This window comes from Bos taurus, chromosome 4 (genome assembly GCF_002263795.3).
Source record: "Bos taurus isolate L1 Dominette 01449 registration number 42190680 breed Hereford chromosome 4, ARS-UCD2.0, whole genome shotgun sequence".
Classification (NCBI taxonomy): Eukaryota; Metazoa; Chordata; class Mammalia; order Artiodactyla; family Bovidae; genus Bos; species Bos taurus.
Genome location: NC_037331.1, coordinates 32,201,930 through 32,218,964, shown reverse-complemented (window position 1 = coordinate 32,218,964; position 17,035 = coordinate 32,201,930). Strand labels below are relative to the sequence as shown.

The 17,035-nt window shown below is 40.5% G+C and overlaps 1 protein-coding gene across 4 annotated transcripts in view; it reads right to left on the bottom strand.

The window, feature by feature from the left end:
- The window catches only part of CCDC126 (coiled-coil domain containing 126), a 42,359-nt gene extending 40,913 nt beyond the window's left edge, over positions 1–1,446 (bottom strand). For 2 of the 4 annotated variants that reach the window (XM_005205280.5, XM_015468652.3), the window contains exons 1-2: positions 1,221–1,446; positions 729–809 (exon numbers count right to left, since the gene is read on the bottom strand). The gene's annotated coding sequence lies outside the window, so the exon portion shown is untranslated. The remainder of the gene's footprint in view (positions 1–728; positions 810–1,220) is intronic. The other 2 variants (XM_005205279.5, NM_001082472.1) reach the window with 2 other exon arrangements.
- Between the last annotated feature and the right edge of the window lie 15,589 nt (positions 1,447–17,035).

Below are 17,035 nucleotides of genomic sequence, written 5' to 3'. Positions count from 1 at the left end.
AACATTGGATTTATCCTGAGAACAAACACTACAACTTGGAAACAAAAAGCCCAAAAGTGAAAATTACTGAACAGTAGAAAAGTACAGAGAGAGGGGGAAGAAAAAAAAGCTGGCATAATGTAAAGATGGTGAAGCCCCAGGTTAAAGACTGCAGAACACCTAGATGCTTATTCTGCCAAAACACTTAAGCTCCTCCAAGAATCCCCTACCAAGCACAGCTGGGGATGGGGGTGGGGTAAATCCTCATATCTAAAGCGGACCCACAAAAAGCAGAGTCATCAATTTTCCAAGAATGTTCTCAGCCATCTTAAGACGGCGAAAATTGAAAACACAGCACATTTTAAAGAATCCTTTACTTAGGTTTAAGGTGAACAAGATATATAAAGTGAAGAATATAGAACCTAGAGTGCCAATGATTAAACAAGGAAAACACAAAACTCACCAATCTAGGGGCCACTTCAGTATAGCTAATGTAAGTATCACACTCAAAGAATTTTTCCAAGTGAAGAATTTGTGACGTTGTAAGCATATTATTTCTTATTCTAGCAACTTAAGAGATGTGTACTGTTATGGCCATTTGATTGGTGAGAAACTGTAGGCTTAGAGCCTTAATTAACCAAGGTCACTAAAGCCAGGCAGAGTCGATCAGGATTGGAAGCCAGGCTGTTTTAATAGGGCTTACGAGATTATAAGCCACAGTCGACATAGCCGTTTAAATTCATCCTTACCACTTATCCAGCAGCTGAGTTTTGGAGAGGGAATTTAAAAAGGGCATCTGACTTTCTCTCTCAAAGTAGAACAGAACTGAGCTGTCAGAAACGGAAAAAGAAGTGAGTGCGGCTGCCGCGCGGGCGCTCCAACCCCGCAGCTCAGGTCCGTCGCTCCCCCGCGCCAGCGGCCACGGGACCCAGCCCGCCCCACCTGGATCACGCAGCCCGAGCCACGCTCGGTTCTCTGCCCGGGGCCCAGGGGCCGCGGTTGTCAGACCTGGAGCAGCAGGGACAAAGACCCTCCTCGGCCGTGGCCCGGAGCTGCGGGTCAGCGCTGGAGCGGGGTCTTCGCCGACGCCCCGCGGCAGCGGCCCCGATGGGGCGGGAGGCGGGGGGCGGGGCACGGCGGAGGAGAGGTGGCCCCCGGCCCGAGGGGCTCCGGCAGAGACGCGAGCCTGATGGACAGAGACGCCTCCAACCGCGGCTTCCCTCTCGCCCCCTCCTCATTACCTTGCCTTGTGGGCTTCTCGTCTCTGTTGCCGACGCCAACTGGCTTCCGAGCTGGGGCCGCGCAAAGAAAGCCGTTTAGCGGGCGTCAGCTGCGTCCCGCGCTCGCGAAGCAACCTCCAGGTCGGGATGAAAAAAGGCCTGAGCTGGGAATCAGCAACAAGGTTGGTTCCCGGCTTGTGGGGATTTTACTCTTGTCCCTCACACTCCGCTTCCGCTCCGCCTCCTTGCCCGGCCCTTCCCCCGCTTGGAGACCTGCGGCCCGCAGCGCGACGCATTGTGGGGGATGTAGTCCCGGAATGCGGAAGAGGCGGCACGTGCTTCTATGCGGCTCGCACCTACTCCGGGTCAGGAGACGCCGTTGCGTGGCAACCAGAGGGGGCTGCCAGCTCCTTCCTGAGAATTGGAAGGCGAGCTTCAGGGAGGCTTACTCTCTGGTTTAATTCGCTGCAAGCGCTGAAAGGAGAGCGTGGGTGTCTCACACTTTCCAGCTGGGAACCAACAATTACACGCCGTTGGCTTGAGGCAGAGGGCTTAGTAGTGATTAAAAGTGTACTACTGGCAAGAATGCCCGTTATTGCCCCTGAATGTCCTTAGCCAACGGAGTAAGGGGGAAAAAAAGACTAAGAACAGGAAGAAACAAAGTCGGTATTTTTCGTAGATATTTATGTGGAAAATCCAAAAGAATCTGCAGGTAAATTGTTACAATGAATGAATTTAACAAGATTAATAGAAAGAAAAATAGTGTCTTTCAAAAATAATACTTTTTTCTATAGTCTTGGAGAAGGCAATGGCACCCCACTCCAGTACTCTTGCCTGGAAAATCCCATGAACGGAGGAGCCTGGTAGGCTGCAGTCCACGGGGTCGCTAAGAGTCGGACACAACTGAGCGACTTCACTTTCACTTTTCACTTTCATGCATTGGAGAAGGAAATGGCAACCCACTCCAGTATTCTTGCCTGGAGAATCCCAGAGACGGCGGAGCCTGGTGGGCTGCCCTCTATGGGGTCGCACAGAGTCGGACACGACTGAAGCGACTTAGCATAGTCTAGAGGAAAAGGCTAAGGAGATCAAACCAGTCAATCCTAAAGGAAATGAGTCCTGAATATTCATTGGAAGGACTGATTTTGAAGCTGAAACTCCAATATTTTGGCCAGCTGATGCGAAGAACTGACTCATTTGAAAAGACCCTGATGCTGGGAAAGATTGAAGACAGGAGGAGAAGGGGACAGAGGATGAGATGGTTGGATGGCATCACCGGCTTGATGGACATGAGTTTCAGCAAGCTCCGGGAGTTGGTGATGGACAGGGAGGCCTGGTGTGCTGCAATTCATGGGGTCGCAAAGAGTTGGACACGACTTAGCGATTGAACTGAACTGAGGGAAAAAGAAAATTTAAGTTAGAGTATTTGAAGCTCACAGTACCTTTAAACAAATATCAAATATCTAGAAATAAATCAAAGAAGTGCAACACCTATATGAAGAAAACATTTTAAAAACACTGAAGATGACCTAAACAAATAAGAGATAATAGCGTTCACAGACTGCAAGATTCAATGGAAAATATCAAATCTCCCCATATTTATCTATCGATCCAATGCAATTTCCGATAAACTTCAGTAGGTAGGAGTGTGTTTGTGAGAGAAACTTAACGAACTAATCTAAAATTTTCTGGAAGAGCAAAGACAAGTATATATGAAATATGAGAAAGAGGAAGAAGTAAAAGAAAGACCAGGAGGAAGAAGACGTGCAATCAGATATCGAGCTTTCTTATAAAGCCATAGTCATTAAGGCAGTGTGGTACTGGATCAGGAATGCACCAATAGACCAATAAGACAGAATAAAGAGCCCACGGATGCCCTACTGTCCCCACATGAGTCTGAGTCTGCTAACACCTCCCCTAGGAGACAGTTGCTGTTGGCCAGCCCCTGCTATTAAAAAAATAAAGAGTGCAGAAAGTCTCATCTATACGTGGGAATTTGATTTATGTTGTCATGAGGGGATGCAGAGCAATGCCTAAAGAATAGTTTTCCATGATTGGTGTTGGGACAAATAGATTTCCATTTGGAAGGGAAAAGATGAAATTGGCCTCTTTACACACAAAAATGAGTTTCAGGTGGATATTAGACATAAATTTGAAAGGCAAAACAATAAAGCTTTTAGAAAATAAAGTAGGAAAATATATCCAGGATCACAAGTGTAGGGGACAGATTTTTTAAATTAATCAAAAAACACTCAATATAATTGAAAAATAAATAAATTAACTACATTAAAATATAAGACTTGGTTTCATCAAATGACACCATTAAAAGAACTAAAAAGCAAGCCTCAGAGTCAAATAAATTACAGGATTATGCTGTACAGCTTAAATTTATACAGAGCTATATGTCAATTATATTTCAATAAGCTTAAGCAAATCTCAGAGTCAAATAAGAAATTACAATATTGCATTGTACATCTCAACAGTTATTTCTCAATGAAGCTGAAAAGACATTTACAGCATGTAGAGAAAAGAGAAATCTTATACCCAGGACATATAAAGAACTACAATCATAAGAGAAAGATTTGAACAGGCACATTACTAAGGAAGAAATCCAAATAGCCAGTAAACATGTGAAAAGTGTCAATCTCATAATGGCAAAGGAAATTGGAACCACAGCAAAATAATACTACACCACCCAACAGAATGGCTAAAATGAAAGAGACTGATATTATAAGTTGACTAGGAGTGGAGAAACAGGAATTTTCACTTACTACAGGGAGATTAAAAGAGCAGTTTGGAAAAGTTGTTTGACCTTATCAAGTAAAGTTGAACACAGGCCCACACGTGACCAAACATGTCACTTCCTGGTATATACCCTGAGAAAGGGTCATCTGCACCAAGATACATGTGCCAGAATGTTAACAGCAGTACCGTTGTTACAGCTAAAAACTGTCAGCAACCCCATGTCCTCTATCAACAAAAAAATGGACAGATTGTCATATGATAATAGAATATGATAGAGAAATGAACAAACTACATGCAATAATATAGCTGATCTTAAAAATATGTTAAGAAACTGCTCACAAAATAATATATACTATGTTATTCCATTTTTATAAAGTTCAAAAACACGAATAAAGAATGCATAGGGACTCCTCTGGTAGCACAGTGAATAAGAATCTGCCTGCCAATGCAGGGAACTGGGATTCGATCCCTGGCCAGGTAGATTCCACATGCTTCGGAGTAACTAAGCCTGTATGCCACAGTTACTGAGCTCTCACTCTAGAACCTGTAAAACACAACTACTGAAGCCCGTGCACCCTAGAACCCCGTGCACCCTAGAACCCCGTGCACCCTAGAACCCCGTGCGCCCTAGAACCCCGTGCTCTGCAACAAGGGAAGCCAATGCAGTGAGAAGGCCGCTCGCCACAACAAAGTGTAGCCCCTGCTCACTGCAACTGGGAGAAAGCCCAAGCAAAGCAACGAAAATAAAGCAGAGCCAAAAATAAATAAACAAAATTATAAAATTTTAAAGTAAAGACTGTCTAAAAATTTTTTTTAATGAAAGAAGGCATACTTAGGTGCTGAAACAGTAAAGAAGAACAAGGAAATAGTTACCATAAAAAAGGTGGTAACTTCTCTGGTGGTCCAGTGGTTAAAGACTGCGTGCTTCCACCGCAGGGGGGTCTGGAAAAAAAAAAAAAAAGGAGGTTAACGGCTACCTCTAAGACAGAAGGTACTTTGTGGGGAAGGGGTTAAGACTGGGAATTCTCTTATGGTAGGAGGAAGGGAGAGAAGATAAATAAACAAAAAGCCACAGCAGAACATGATACCTGCTATGATGGTTTAGCCACTAAGTCGTGTCTGACTCTTGCAACCCCGTGGACAGTAGCCCACCAGGCTCCTCTGTCCATGAGATTTCCCAGGCAAGAATACTAAAATGTGTTGCCATTTCCTTCTCCAGGTGATCTTCCCCACCCAGGAATCTAACTGAGGTATCCTGCATTGCTATCTGTAGAGAAAAAAAAAAAACATATTTTTTTGAGGAAAAAACACTTCCATCTGAGTGGGAAAAGTCTGTCCAGTAACCAGGTACAAATGAGAAGGAGCAATACAGGTCATGTATACAAAACACAGACTACCTGGATACAGATTACCTGAGCTGTCCAGTAATGTCCGATAGCCATTAGACCCATTTCCTATATTAGGTTGTAAACACATTACTATTCACTGTTTCCCAATACTGGTAGAAGGCACTCAGTAAATATATGATGAATAAATAAATAACTCTTCCCACTGGCCTCATACACAACTCTCTGGACACCTGGATGCCTCATACACAAATCACTGGACATATATATTTAATAACTGCTGTTTGATAGAGGTTTCCCTGGCCAAAAAGATTCATCTACTATTATTTTCAAGATTTCTCATCACCTCCATTCTGTCCCACATCTTGGTAGACAAAGAGTAGATTAATTTGGAAGGTTGAAAATAATAATTATTATTATATTTTATAACCCTTTACAACTTAGAAATAATTTTCTTAGAGGTAGTGGAATGTATTGCCAAACTCTGCCCACTCTTCTGACAAAGAGAGACCTAGAGTCAAAAGAATGTAATCAGTTGCTCAAATAAATTTGATCAGAATTGAAACCATTCCTTCTTGAAATCAAAGGAAAACTATAGCCAACTAGTTCTAGACCTCAGTTTGGAAAGTGCCTCATTAGCAATATAATAGGTGGTGGTATTTAGTAACTAAGTCGACTCTTGTAATCCCATGGATCATAGCCCACCAGGCTCCTCTGTCCATGGAATTTCCCAGAAAAGAATACTGGAGTGCGCTGCCATTTCCTTCTCCAGGGGATCTTCCCAATCCCGGGATCAAACCCACATCTCCTGCGTTGGCAGGCAGGTTCTTTACCTCTGCTGCCACCAGGGAAGCCCATGTAACAGGTGAGAAAGTAGTTGATTCCTAAAATATATTGCTAGTCATATCATGTTAACAACAAAAGTAGACTTTTCTGAGGTTAATTGTGTTGTCTCTGAGGAAAAGAGTGAGAAACTAAAGTAGGAGAAGGAATTGGAATTGGAGTACTTAATTCTGCCTCTCACATGAGGCAGAGCATGACACAGCTTGGGCCTGAAGTATTGCTCAGCTCTGCTGAAACCATGAAAAGGACTCTGGGCTAAACCTGTGGGAAAACGGTGGCTCTCTGCTGAGTTTGAAATGCGGACGGCAAGACGAGGGAGAGACAGGTCAGAAATAAAGGAAGCCTCCCTGAAGGACACCATTGTTGGGAAGGCCCAAACCTGGAAGCACCTTCCACTGCGCTTTGAGGGGGTACATTCAAGTCAACAGAATCTTTGTTTCTTCTACATCGTGATAAGTTTCTGTGTCGTACCTAACCCTTTGTGGACTATTCTACTTTTCCATACAGTGGTCCAAAGGGTTTGGTCTGGGGGAGTCTGACAGGCTAGGGAAGGGACCCCCAAAGCTGTCCCTCTTCTTTGAGGTCTGGGAATGCAGGAGGAGCCTGCTAACCACAGGAAGAGATCCTAATCAAAAAGGTAATAAACAGTTTGGGCCAACAAAGGGGACTTTTTAAAAAATATACAATATGGTATGTTTTTTATTTAAGAATGTGTCTTTGTATATGTATATATCATTTAACATTGTGTAAAAAATATCAAAATAAAAACAACGTTTTGGCTTTTTAAATTTTATGTGGGAGTACAGTTAATTAACAATGTTGCGTTAGTTTCAGGTGTGCAGCATAGTGATTCAGTTATACATATACACGTGTCTACTTTTTCAAATTCTTTTCCCATATACGTTATTACAGAGTATTGAGCAGAGTTCCCTGTATACAGTAGATCCTCATTCGTTATCTATTTTAAAGATATCAGTGTGAACATGTAAGACAGGTATTTTAATTCTCTACCCCTAAGCTACATGGCAAATAGATGGGGAAAGAGTGGAAACAGTGACAAACTTTATTTTGGGGGGCTCCAAAATCACTGCAGATGGTGACTTCAGTCATGAAATTAAAAGACACTTACTCCTTGGAAGAAAAGTTATGACCAACTTGAAAAGTGAAAGTGAAAGTGAAGTTGCTCAGTCATGTCTGATTCTTTTCGACCCCATGGACTGTAGACTACCAGGCTCCTCCATCCATGGGATTTTCCAGGCAAGAATACTGGAGTGGATTGCCATTTCCTTCTACAGGAGATCTTACCAACCCAGGGATTGAACCCAGGTCTCCCACATTGTATGCAGACACTTTACCATCTGAGCCACCTAGACAGCATATTGAAAAGCAGAGACATTACTTTGCCAACAAAGGTCCATCTAGTCAAGTCTATCGTTTTTCCAGTAGTCGTGTATGGATCTGAGAGTTGGACTACAAAGAAAGCTGAGCACTGAAGAATTGATGCTTTTGAACTGTGGTGTTGGAGAAGACTCTTGAGAGTCCTTTGGACTGCAAGGAGATCCAACCAGTCCATCCTAAAGGAAATCAGACCTGAATATTCATTGGAAGGACTGCTGTTGAAGCTGAAACTCCAATACTTTGGCCACCTAATGCAATGGCACCCCACTCCAGTACTCTTGCCTGGAAAATCCCATGGACAGAGGAGCCTGGTAGGCTGCAGTCCATGGAGACGTGAAGAGTCGGACATGACTGAGCGACTTCACTTTCACTTTTCACTTTCATGCATTGGAGAAGGAAATGGCACCCCACTCCAGTGTTCTTGCCTGGAGAATCCCAGGGACGGGGGAGCCCGTGGGCTGCCGTCTATGGGGTCACACAGAGTCAGACATGGCTGAAGCGACTTAGTAGCAGTCTCAATGCAAAGAACTGATTCATTGGAAAAGACCCTGATGCTGGGAAAGATTGAAGGCGAGAGGAGAAGGGGATGACAGAGGATGAGATGGTTGGATGGCATCACCAACTCAATGGACATGAGTTTGAGTAAACTCCGGGAGTTGGTAACGGACCGGGAGGCCTGGCATGCTGCAGTCCATGGGGTCAAAAAGAGTCAGACACGACTGAGTGACTGAACTGAACTGAAGCTAAAAACTCATCATATCTTGCCCAATTCAAATTTAGGCCTTCCTTTATAGAAAGCACATCTTATTTCTTTAAACTCCCATATGTAAACTGCAAAAATGCAAAGATGAACATTCAAAATACCAAGATCATAATGACAATTATATCTCCTAGCAGGTGCTCATACACACTCAGGAAGATGGATTTTAACCTTTCACACCAAAATGTACAAATATGTATCTTTTTTTGGAGGGGGGTGGGCTAACCTGCCTAACCACAAAATTACCTATATTTTGTCCATTATTATAAAATTCAAAACAATGACCCCATTAAAGTAAATCAATTGATGAGTGCTATTACATTCAAAGCTCATTAGTATATATTTTTCCACATAAGGCGCTAGATTTAGAAACTGAAGCCTCCAAATATTCTAAATTAGATTAAATGGATTCAATTTTTAATAATTGTGTTTGATAAATCCCAAGGATTAAGCCACTTTCCTTGGCTATGTCTTAGTTTATCCATTTGTTAAAAAAAATGTTTAGGTATCTCTCTACTTGCACTTATGCAAATAGATTATGCAATCTTGTCAGTCAAGATGTATGACATTGCAAATTTGAAGAAAAGAAGTGACATGGTGCAGAGCTGTATTAATATTTTGGTCTAAGCATTATCCAACTTTATTGTATTTTAATTCTTACAATCCCAAGAGCTTTGTCTGTCATGAGTTACATTTTAACATGTTCTATAAAATTCACACATTCCAATACATTCCCCACTGTAGACTACTCAGATCAATCCTTTAGCAGAACAGATAGATGCAGCCTTGAAACACTAGTCCCTGTCGAATTCATCTACTTCCACCCACATTCTGTCAGCCATCTCTCTCAGATTCCATAAAAAGTGAGAGGGAGGCTTCCCTACTGGGAACCATTTCAAGACAACACTGCAGGCTTGAGAGAGTAAATAAAGTGTTACTGAGATTATCTGGGCTGTACTGCATGTGACTGAGCCCCATTAAGTCGTCTTTATAAACTCCTAAGATTCTGGGGAGTGGATGCAGAGAGCCACTGTTTTCAGGCACCCAAGTAAGACAGTTCACTTGTTAAAACTGCCACCTATGAATCTGGAGTGATTGGCCTCTGTCTTCAGTCTCTCCTTGCCCTCCGTTCAGGGGATCCTGTTTGGGATTTCACGTGGAACTCTTGGAGTTTTGAATCAAGAACAGATGTGGTTCCTGGGGGAGGCTGCAGTGACTGGAGTGAGTCATCACCACATGATTCTGCTCCACCTGCCTCTCATTCTGCTGAAAGAGAAATCAAGCCCTGAGCCTTTGGCGTGGGAGCACTGACTCCAAGATCCTAGACTACCAGAGAACTAAGCCTGCTGCTGCTGCTGCTGCTAAGTCACTTCAGTCGTGTCTGACTCTGTGCGACCCTATAGACGGCAGTCCATCAGGCTTCCCTGTCCCTGGGATTCTCCAGGCAAGAATACTGGAGTGGGTTGCCATTTCCTCCTCCAATGCATGAAAGTGAAAAGTGAAAGTGAAGCCGCTCAGTCGTGTCCGACTCTTAGCGACCCCATGGACTGCAGCCCACCAGGCTCCTCCATCCATGGGATTTTCCAGGCAAGAGTACTAGAGTCGGGTGCCATTGCCTTCTCTGGAACTAACCCTAGGGAGTATCAAATACTGAGAATTCACACAAAAGAAACCACTGGAACACAGGACCCTGCATCACCCAACCACCAGTAGCACCTTGTGCAGGATGCCTCATCTAAGAAAACAAAAATACAAACCCAGTCATCAGCGGACAGGATTACCACCTCACTCAGCCTTGCCCATCAGAGGAAAAACAAAAAAATAAACAAAATTTAAAAAAAAAAACACACACACAGCACAAATCTCACCTTATACACAAACCACTGGACCAATCTTAGGAGGGCAGAAACCAAAAAGAAGAGAGAACTCAACCTTGAAGCCTCGGAAAAGGAGACCTCAAACATGATAAGTTAAAAACAATAATGAAAAGGCAGAGAAATACTGCACAAATGAAGTAATAAATTAGAAACACAGAAGTCCAAATAAATGAAGAAGAAATAGGTAAACTATCTGAAAAAATTTCAGAATAATGATAGTAAAGATGATCAAAAACCTTGAAAACAAAATGGAGAAAATACAAGAATCAATTTAACAAAGACCTCTTGCCTGGAGAATCCCATGGATGGAGGAGCCTGGAGGGCTGCAGTCCATGGGGTCGCTAAGAGTTAGACACAACTGAGCGACTTCACTTTCACTTTTCACTTTCATGCATTGGAGAAGGAAATGGCAACCCACTCCAGTGTTCTTGCCTGGAGAATCCCAGGGACAGAGGAGCCTGTTGGGCTGCTGTCTATGGGGTGGCATAGAGTCGGACACAACTGAAGCAACTTAGCAGCAGCAGCAGCAGAAGAATTAAAGAAGACAGAGACAAACAACATAATTACTGAAATTAAAAATATTCTGGAAGGAATCAATAGTGGAATATCTGAAGCAGAAGAATAAATCAGTGAGCTGCAAGATAAAACAGTGGAAATAACTTCTGAAGAGCAGAATAAAATAAAAAGAATGAAAAGAACTGAGGATAGCCTCAGGGAACCTCTGGAATAATATCAAATGCACCATTATTTGAATTATAGAGGTCCCAGAAGAAGAAGAGAAAAAGAAAGGGAATGAGAAAATTGTTGAAGAAACTATAGTTGAAATTTTCCCCAACATGAAAAAGGAAATAGTCAATCAAGTCCAAGAGGCATAAAGAGTCCCATACAGGATAAACCCAAGGAGAAACACGCCAAGACACATACTAATCAAACTAACAAAGACTAAACACAAAGAAAGAATATTAAAAGCAGCAAAGGAAAAGCAATAAGTAACATACAAGGGAAAACCCATACGATTAACAGATGATCTTTCAACAAAAAACTCTACAGGCCTGAAGGGAATGGCAGGATATATTTAAAGTACTGAAAGGGAAAAATCTACAACCAAGATTACTGTACCCAGCAAGGATCTCATTCGAAGTTGATGGAGAAATAAAAAGCTTTTCAGACAAGCAAACATTAAAAGAATTCAGTACCACCAAACCAGTTTTACAACAAATGTTAAAGGGACTTATATAGTCAAGAAATACAAGGGAAGAAAAAAGAGCTACAAAATCAACCCCAAACAATTAAGAAAATGGCAATAGGAACATATATATCAATAATTACTTTACATATAAACGGACTAAATGTTCCAAGCAAAAGACACAGACTGGCTGAATGGATACAAAAACAAGACCCATATATATGCTGTCTAAGAAAAACCCACTTCAGACCTCAAGACACATATAGACTGTAAGTAAGAGGATGGAAAAACATACTCCATGCAAATGGGAAGCAAAAAAAATAAAGCTGGTGTAGCAATCCTCATATCAGACAAAACAGGTTAAACTCAAGAAGATTACAAGAGATAAGGAAGGCCACCACATAATGATCAAGGGGTCAGTCAAAGAGGAAGACATAACAATTGTAAATATATATGCACCCAGCATAGGACCACCTCAATACGTAAGACAAACACTAACAGCCATAAAAGGAAAATTGACAGTAACACAATAATAGTAAGAGACTTTAACACCCCACTCACACCAAAGGGCAGATATTCAAAATGGAAAATTAATAAGGAAACACAAGTCTTAATGATACATTAGATGAGGTGGATCTCATTGATATCTTCAGGACATTCCATCCAAATACAGAATACACCTTCTTCTCAAGTGCACCTGGAACAGTCTCTACATCTTGGGTCACAAATCAAACCTCAGTAAATTTAAGAAAGTTGGAATCATATCAAGCATCTTCTCCGACCACAACGCTCTGAGCTTTGATATCAATTACATGAAAAAAAAAACTGTAAGAAACACAAACATATGGAGATTAAACAATAGGTTTCTAAATAACTAACAGGTTACTGAGGAAATCAAAAGGGAAATCAAAAAATTTCTAGAAACAAATGACAATGAAAACACTATAACTCAAATCTATGGGATGCAGCAAAAGCAGTTCTAAGAGGGAAATTTATAGCAATACAATCCTACCTCAAGAAACAAGAAAACATTGAATAGAAAACCTAAATTTACACCTAAAACAACTGGAAAAAGAAGAACAAAAACCCCAAAAATTAGTAGAAGGAAAGAAATCATAAAGATTCTAGCAGAAATAAATAAAAAGAAAAAAACCATAGTAAAGATTAATAAAACTAAAAGCTGGTTCTTTGAGACGATAAACAAAATTGACAAACTTTTGGCCAGACTCATCAAGAAAAAAAGAATAATCAAATCAACAAAATTAGAAATGAAAAAGGAGAGGTTACAACAGACAGTGCAGAAATACAAAGAATTCTAGGGGACTATTATGAACAACTATATGGTGATAAAATGGATAACCTGCAATAAATGGACGGATTCTTAGAAAAGTTCAATCTTCCAAGACTGAACCAGGAAGAAATAGAAATTATGAACAACCCTATTACAAGCACTGAAATTGAAGCTGTGATCAAAAAATTCCCAAAAGCCTAGGACCAGATGGCTTCACAGAATTCTATCAAACATTTAGAGAAGAGCTAATGCCTATCCTTCTAAAACTCTTTCAAAAAATTGCAGAGAAGGAACACTTCCAAACTCATTCTACAAGGCCATCATCACCCTGATACCAAAACCAAAGACAACACAAAAAAAGAAAACTACAGGCCAATATCACTGATGAACATAGATGCAAAATCCTCAACAAAATTTTACCAAACAGAATTCAGCAACATATCAAAAAGCTCATTCACCATGATCAAGTTGGCTTTATTCCAGGGATACAAGGATTCTTCAATATACACAAATCAATCAGTGTGACATACCATATTGACAAACTGAAAGATAAAAACCATATGGTAATCTCAATAGATGCAGAAAAATCCTTTGACAAAATTCAGCACCCATTTATGATTAGAACTCTTCAAAAAAATGGACATAGAAGGAACTTGCCTCAACATAGTAAAGGCCATATATGATAATCCTACAACAAACATTCTCAATGGTGAAAAACTGAAAGCATTCCCCCTAAGATCAGGAACAAGACAAGGGTCCCCCCTTTCCCCTTTTATTCAACATAGTTCTGGAAGTCCTAGCTCCAGAATCAGAGAAGAAAAAGAAATAAAAGAAATCCAGGTCAGAAAAGAAGTAAAGCTCTCACTGTTTGCAGATGACATGATACTGTACATAGAAAATCTGTTTCTGTTACTGAAAAATTACAAGAGCAATTTTTGTAACAGAAAATTATGAGAGCTAGTCAGTGAAATTAGCAAAATTGCTGGATACCAAATCAATACACAGAAATCACTTGCATTTCTATATACTAACAATGAAAAATCAGAAAGAGAAATTAAGGAATCAATCTCAGTCACCACTGCAACAAAAAGAATTGAATATCTAGGAATAAACTTACTAAAGAGACAAAAGAACTGTACACAGAAAATTATAAGACATTAATGAAAGAAATCAAAGATGATATAAACAGTCCATGTTCCTGGGTAGGAAGAATCCATATTGTGAAAATGACTATACTGCCAAATGCAATCTACAGATTCAATGCAATCCCTATCAAATTACCAGTGACATTTTTCACAGAACTAGAACAAAAACTTTCACAATTCATATGGAAACACAAAAGACCCAGAACAGCCGAAGCAGTCTTGAGAAAGAAGAATGGAGCTGGAGGAATCAATCTTCCTGACTTCAGATTATATAACAAAGCTACAGTCATCAAGATAGTATAGTACTGGCACAAAAACAGAAACACAGACCAATGGAACAAGATAGAAAGGCCGGAAATAAACCCATGCACCTTTGGGAACCTTATATTTGACAAACGAGGCAAGAATATACAGTGAGGCAAAGACAGCCTCTCAATAAATGGTGCTGGGGAAACTGGACAGCAACATGTAAAAGAATGAATTAGAACACTTCTTAACCCCATACACCAAACTCAAAATGGATTAAAGTCCTAAATGTAAGACCAGAAAGTATAAAACTCTTAGAGGAAAACATAGGCAGAACAGTCGATGACATAAATCAAAGCAAGATCCTCTATAACCCACCTCCTAGAGTAATGGAAATAAAAACACAAGTAAACAAGTGGGTCATGATTAAACTTAAAAGCTTTTGCCTAGCAAAGGAAACTATAAACAAGGTGAAAAGACAACCCTCAGAATGGAAGAAAATAATGGCAACTGACATTAGTTTCCAAAATACACAAGCAGCTTAAACAACTCAAACCAGAAGAACAAACAACGCAATCAAAAAGTGGGAAAAAGACCTAAACACACATTTCTCCAAAGAAGACATAGAGATAGCTAACAAACACATGAAAAGATGCTCAGCATCGCTCATTATTAGCGAAAAACAAATCAAAACTACAATATCACCTAACCTCACACCGGTCAGAATGGCCATCATCAAAAAGTCTACAAACAATAAATGCTGGAGAGAGTGTGGAGAAAAGGGAATGCTCTTGCACTGTTGGTGGGAATGTAAATTGATATAGCCACTATGAAAGACAGTATGGAGATTCCTTAAAAAACTAGGAATAGAACCACCATATGACCCAACAATCCCACTCCTAGTCATGTACCCTGAGGAAACCAAAATTGAAAAAGACGCATGTATCCTATTGTTCACTGAAGCACTATTTACAATAGCTAGAACATGGACTCAACCTAGATGTCCATCAACAGATGAATGGATAAAGAAGTTGTGGTACATATACACAATGGGATATTACTCAGCCATAAAAAGGAACACCTTTGAGTCAGTTCTGATGAGGTGGATGAACCTAGAAGCTATTATACAGAGTGAAGTAAGTCAGAAAGAGAAAGATAAATATCATATTCTAATGCATATATACAGAATCTAGAAAAGTAGTACTGAAGAATTTACTTATAGGGCAACAATGGAGAAACAGACATAGAGAATAGACTTTATGGACATGGGGAAGGGGAAGGAGAGGGTGAGATGTATGCAAAGAGTAACATGGAAACTTACATTACCATATGTAAAATACATAGCCAACGGGAGTTTGCCATATGGCTAAGAAACTCAAACAGGCTCTGTATCAACCTGGAGGGGTGGGATGGGGAGGGAGTTGGGAGGGAGGTACAAAAGGGAGGGGATATATGTATACCTATGGCTGATTCAGGTTGAGGTTTGCCAGAAAACAACAAAATTCTGTAAAGCAATTATCCTTCAATAAAAAAATTTTTTTAAAGTGAGAGGGAGGGAAAGAAGAAAAAGATTTTATTTAATGCAGGCATTAACAATGGTCTCTCCTCTTTTCCTGCCTCCCCACTCCTATGGCTAATGATAACACACAGGGCATGCACTCTGTTATCATAAAAATAACCTTATTCATTCAATCATTCCATCAACAGGTATTTACGGAGCACTAACTGCCCACTTTTATACCCAGTGCCTTGGAGAATACATGGCAAGCACAAAGCAGGCCTGCGATTAATGATTTTATGAGGACGTTGGACAAACAAGTTAACAAGGAAAGTATATCATATTACTAAATGATATGATACTAGTAATAAGTGTTATAAAAATTTAGGGTGATATAAAGTCTATAATGTGTTTAACTCAACCAGGTAATAGATGTGTAAAGTTTAATCATAAAAGGACTTAATTAACTTTTAAATTATATTATTTTGTTACTGTGAGTGTTGGAAACACATAACCAGAATGTTCTAAACAATGTACAGAAAATTTCCCTTTTTTGAGTTATAGTCCTCTGCTCCCTGCTGGCTATTCCAATCTTTGTAGGTATTCACAATTGACAGCTTTGGGTATATCTTTCTCAACTTGAACTGTGCACTTGAAGATATACTTTATCTTAAAAATAAAAATGTATGATCTTAAAAAATGTACAGAGGCTATAATTCAGTCGCTCAGTCGTGTTCAGCTATAAGATCTGTGGGAAAAACAGAGTAGCTGATATTTGTGTAATTTTCAAGGCATTTTTGCATTCAGTTCAGTTCAGTCGCTCAGTCATGTCCAACTCTTTGCGACCCCATGAATCGCAGCACGCCAGGCCTCCCTGTCCATCACCAACTCCCGGAGTTCACCCAAACTCACGTCCCTCGAATTGGTGATGCCATCCAGCCATCTCATCCTCTGTCATCCCCTTCTCCTCCTGCCCCTAATCCCTCCCAGCATCAGAGTCTTTTCCAATGAGTCCATTTTTGCATTACTTCTTCTAATTGTAATAACTCTCTGAGAGGTGCACAGAGAATACACTATCTCAGTTTTTTGTTGAGGAAATTAAGGCTCAGAGTAGGGACATGAAATGCCCAAGAAGACATACCCTGTAGGTGGCAGAGGAAAGGTTAGAAATTAGGTCTTTTGACATCTCAACTAAGACTCTACCCTTACCATAGTAGTGTGAGTCTGTTTTCCAGGTACTTGTAAAATGGAATGAATAAAGAAATAAGGTATCTCACTCCCTTTTCCTGTGTATGGGATTAACCACAAGAAAGTTAGAGATCTTTACTTTTCTTTCCTACAGTCTCTTAGCATCTACTCCAATGCCTGGCTCCTGTTAGGTGGCCTCAGGAAACATTTGTTGAAGATGTCAACTCTACACAACATTTTGGGGAAAGCTTGATTTGTTTAAAGCAGAGGTTCCCAGAAACCCGTCTATAGGTTAGTGCTTGGCTAGCTAAAT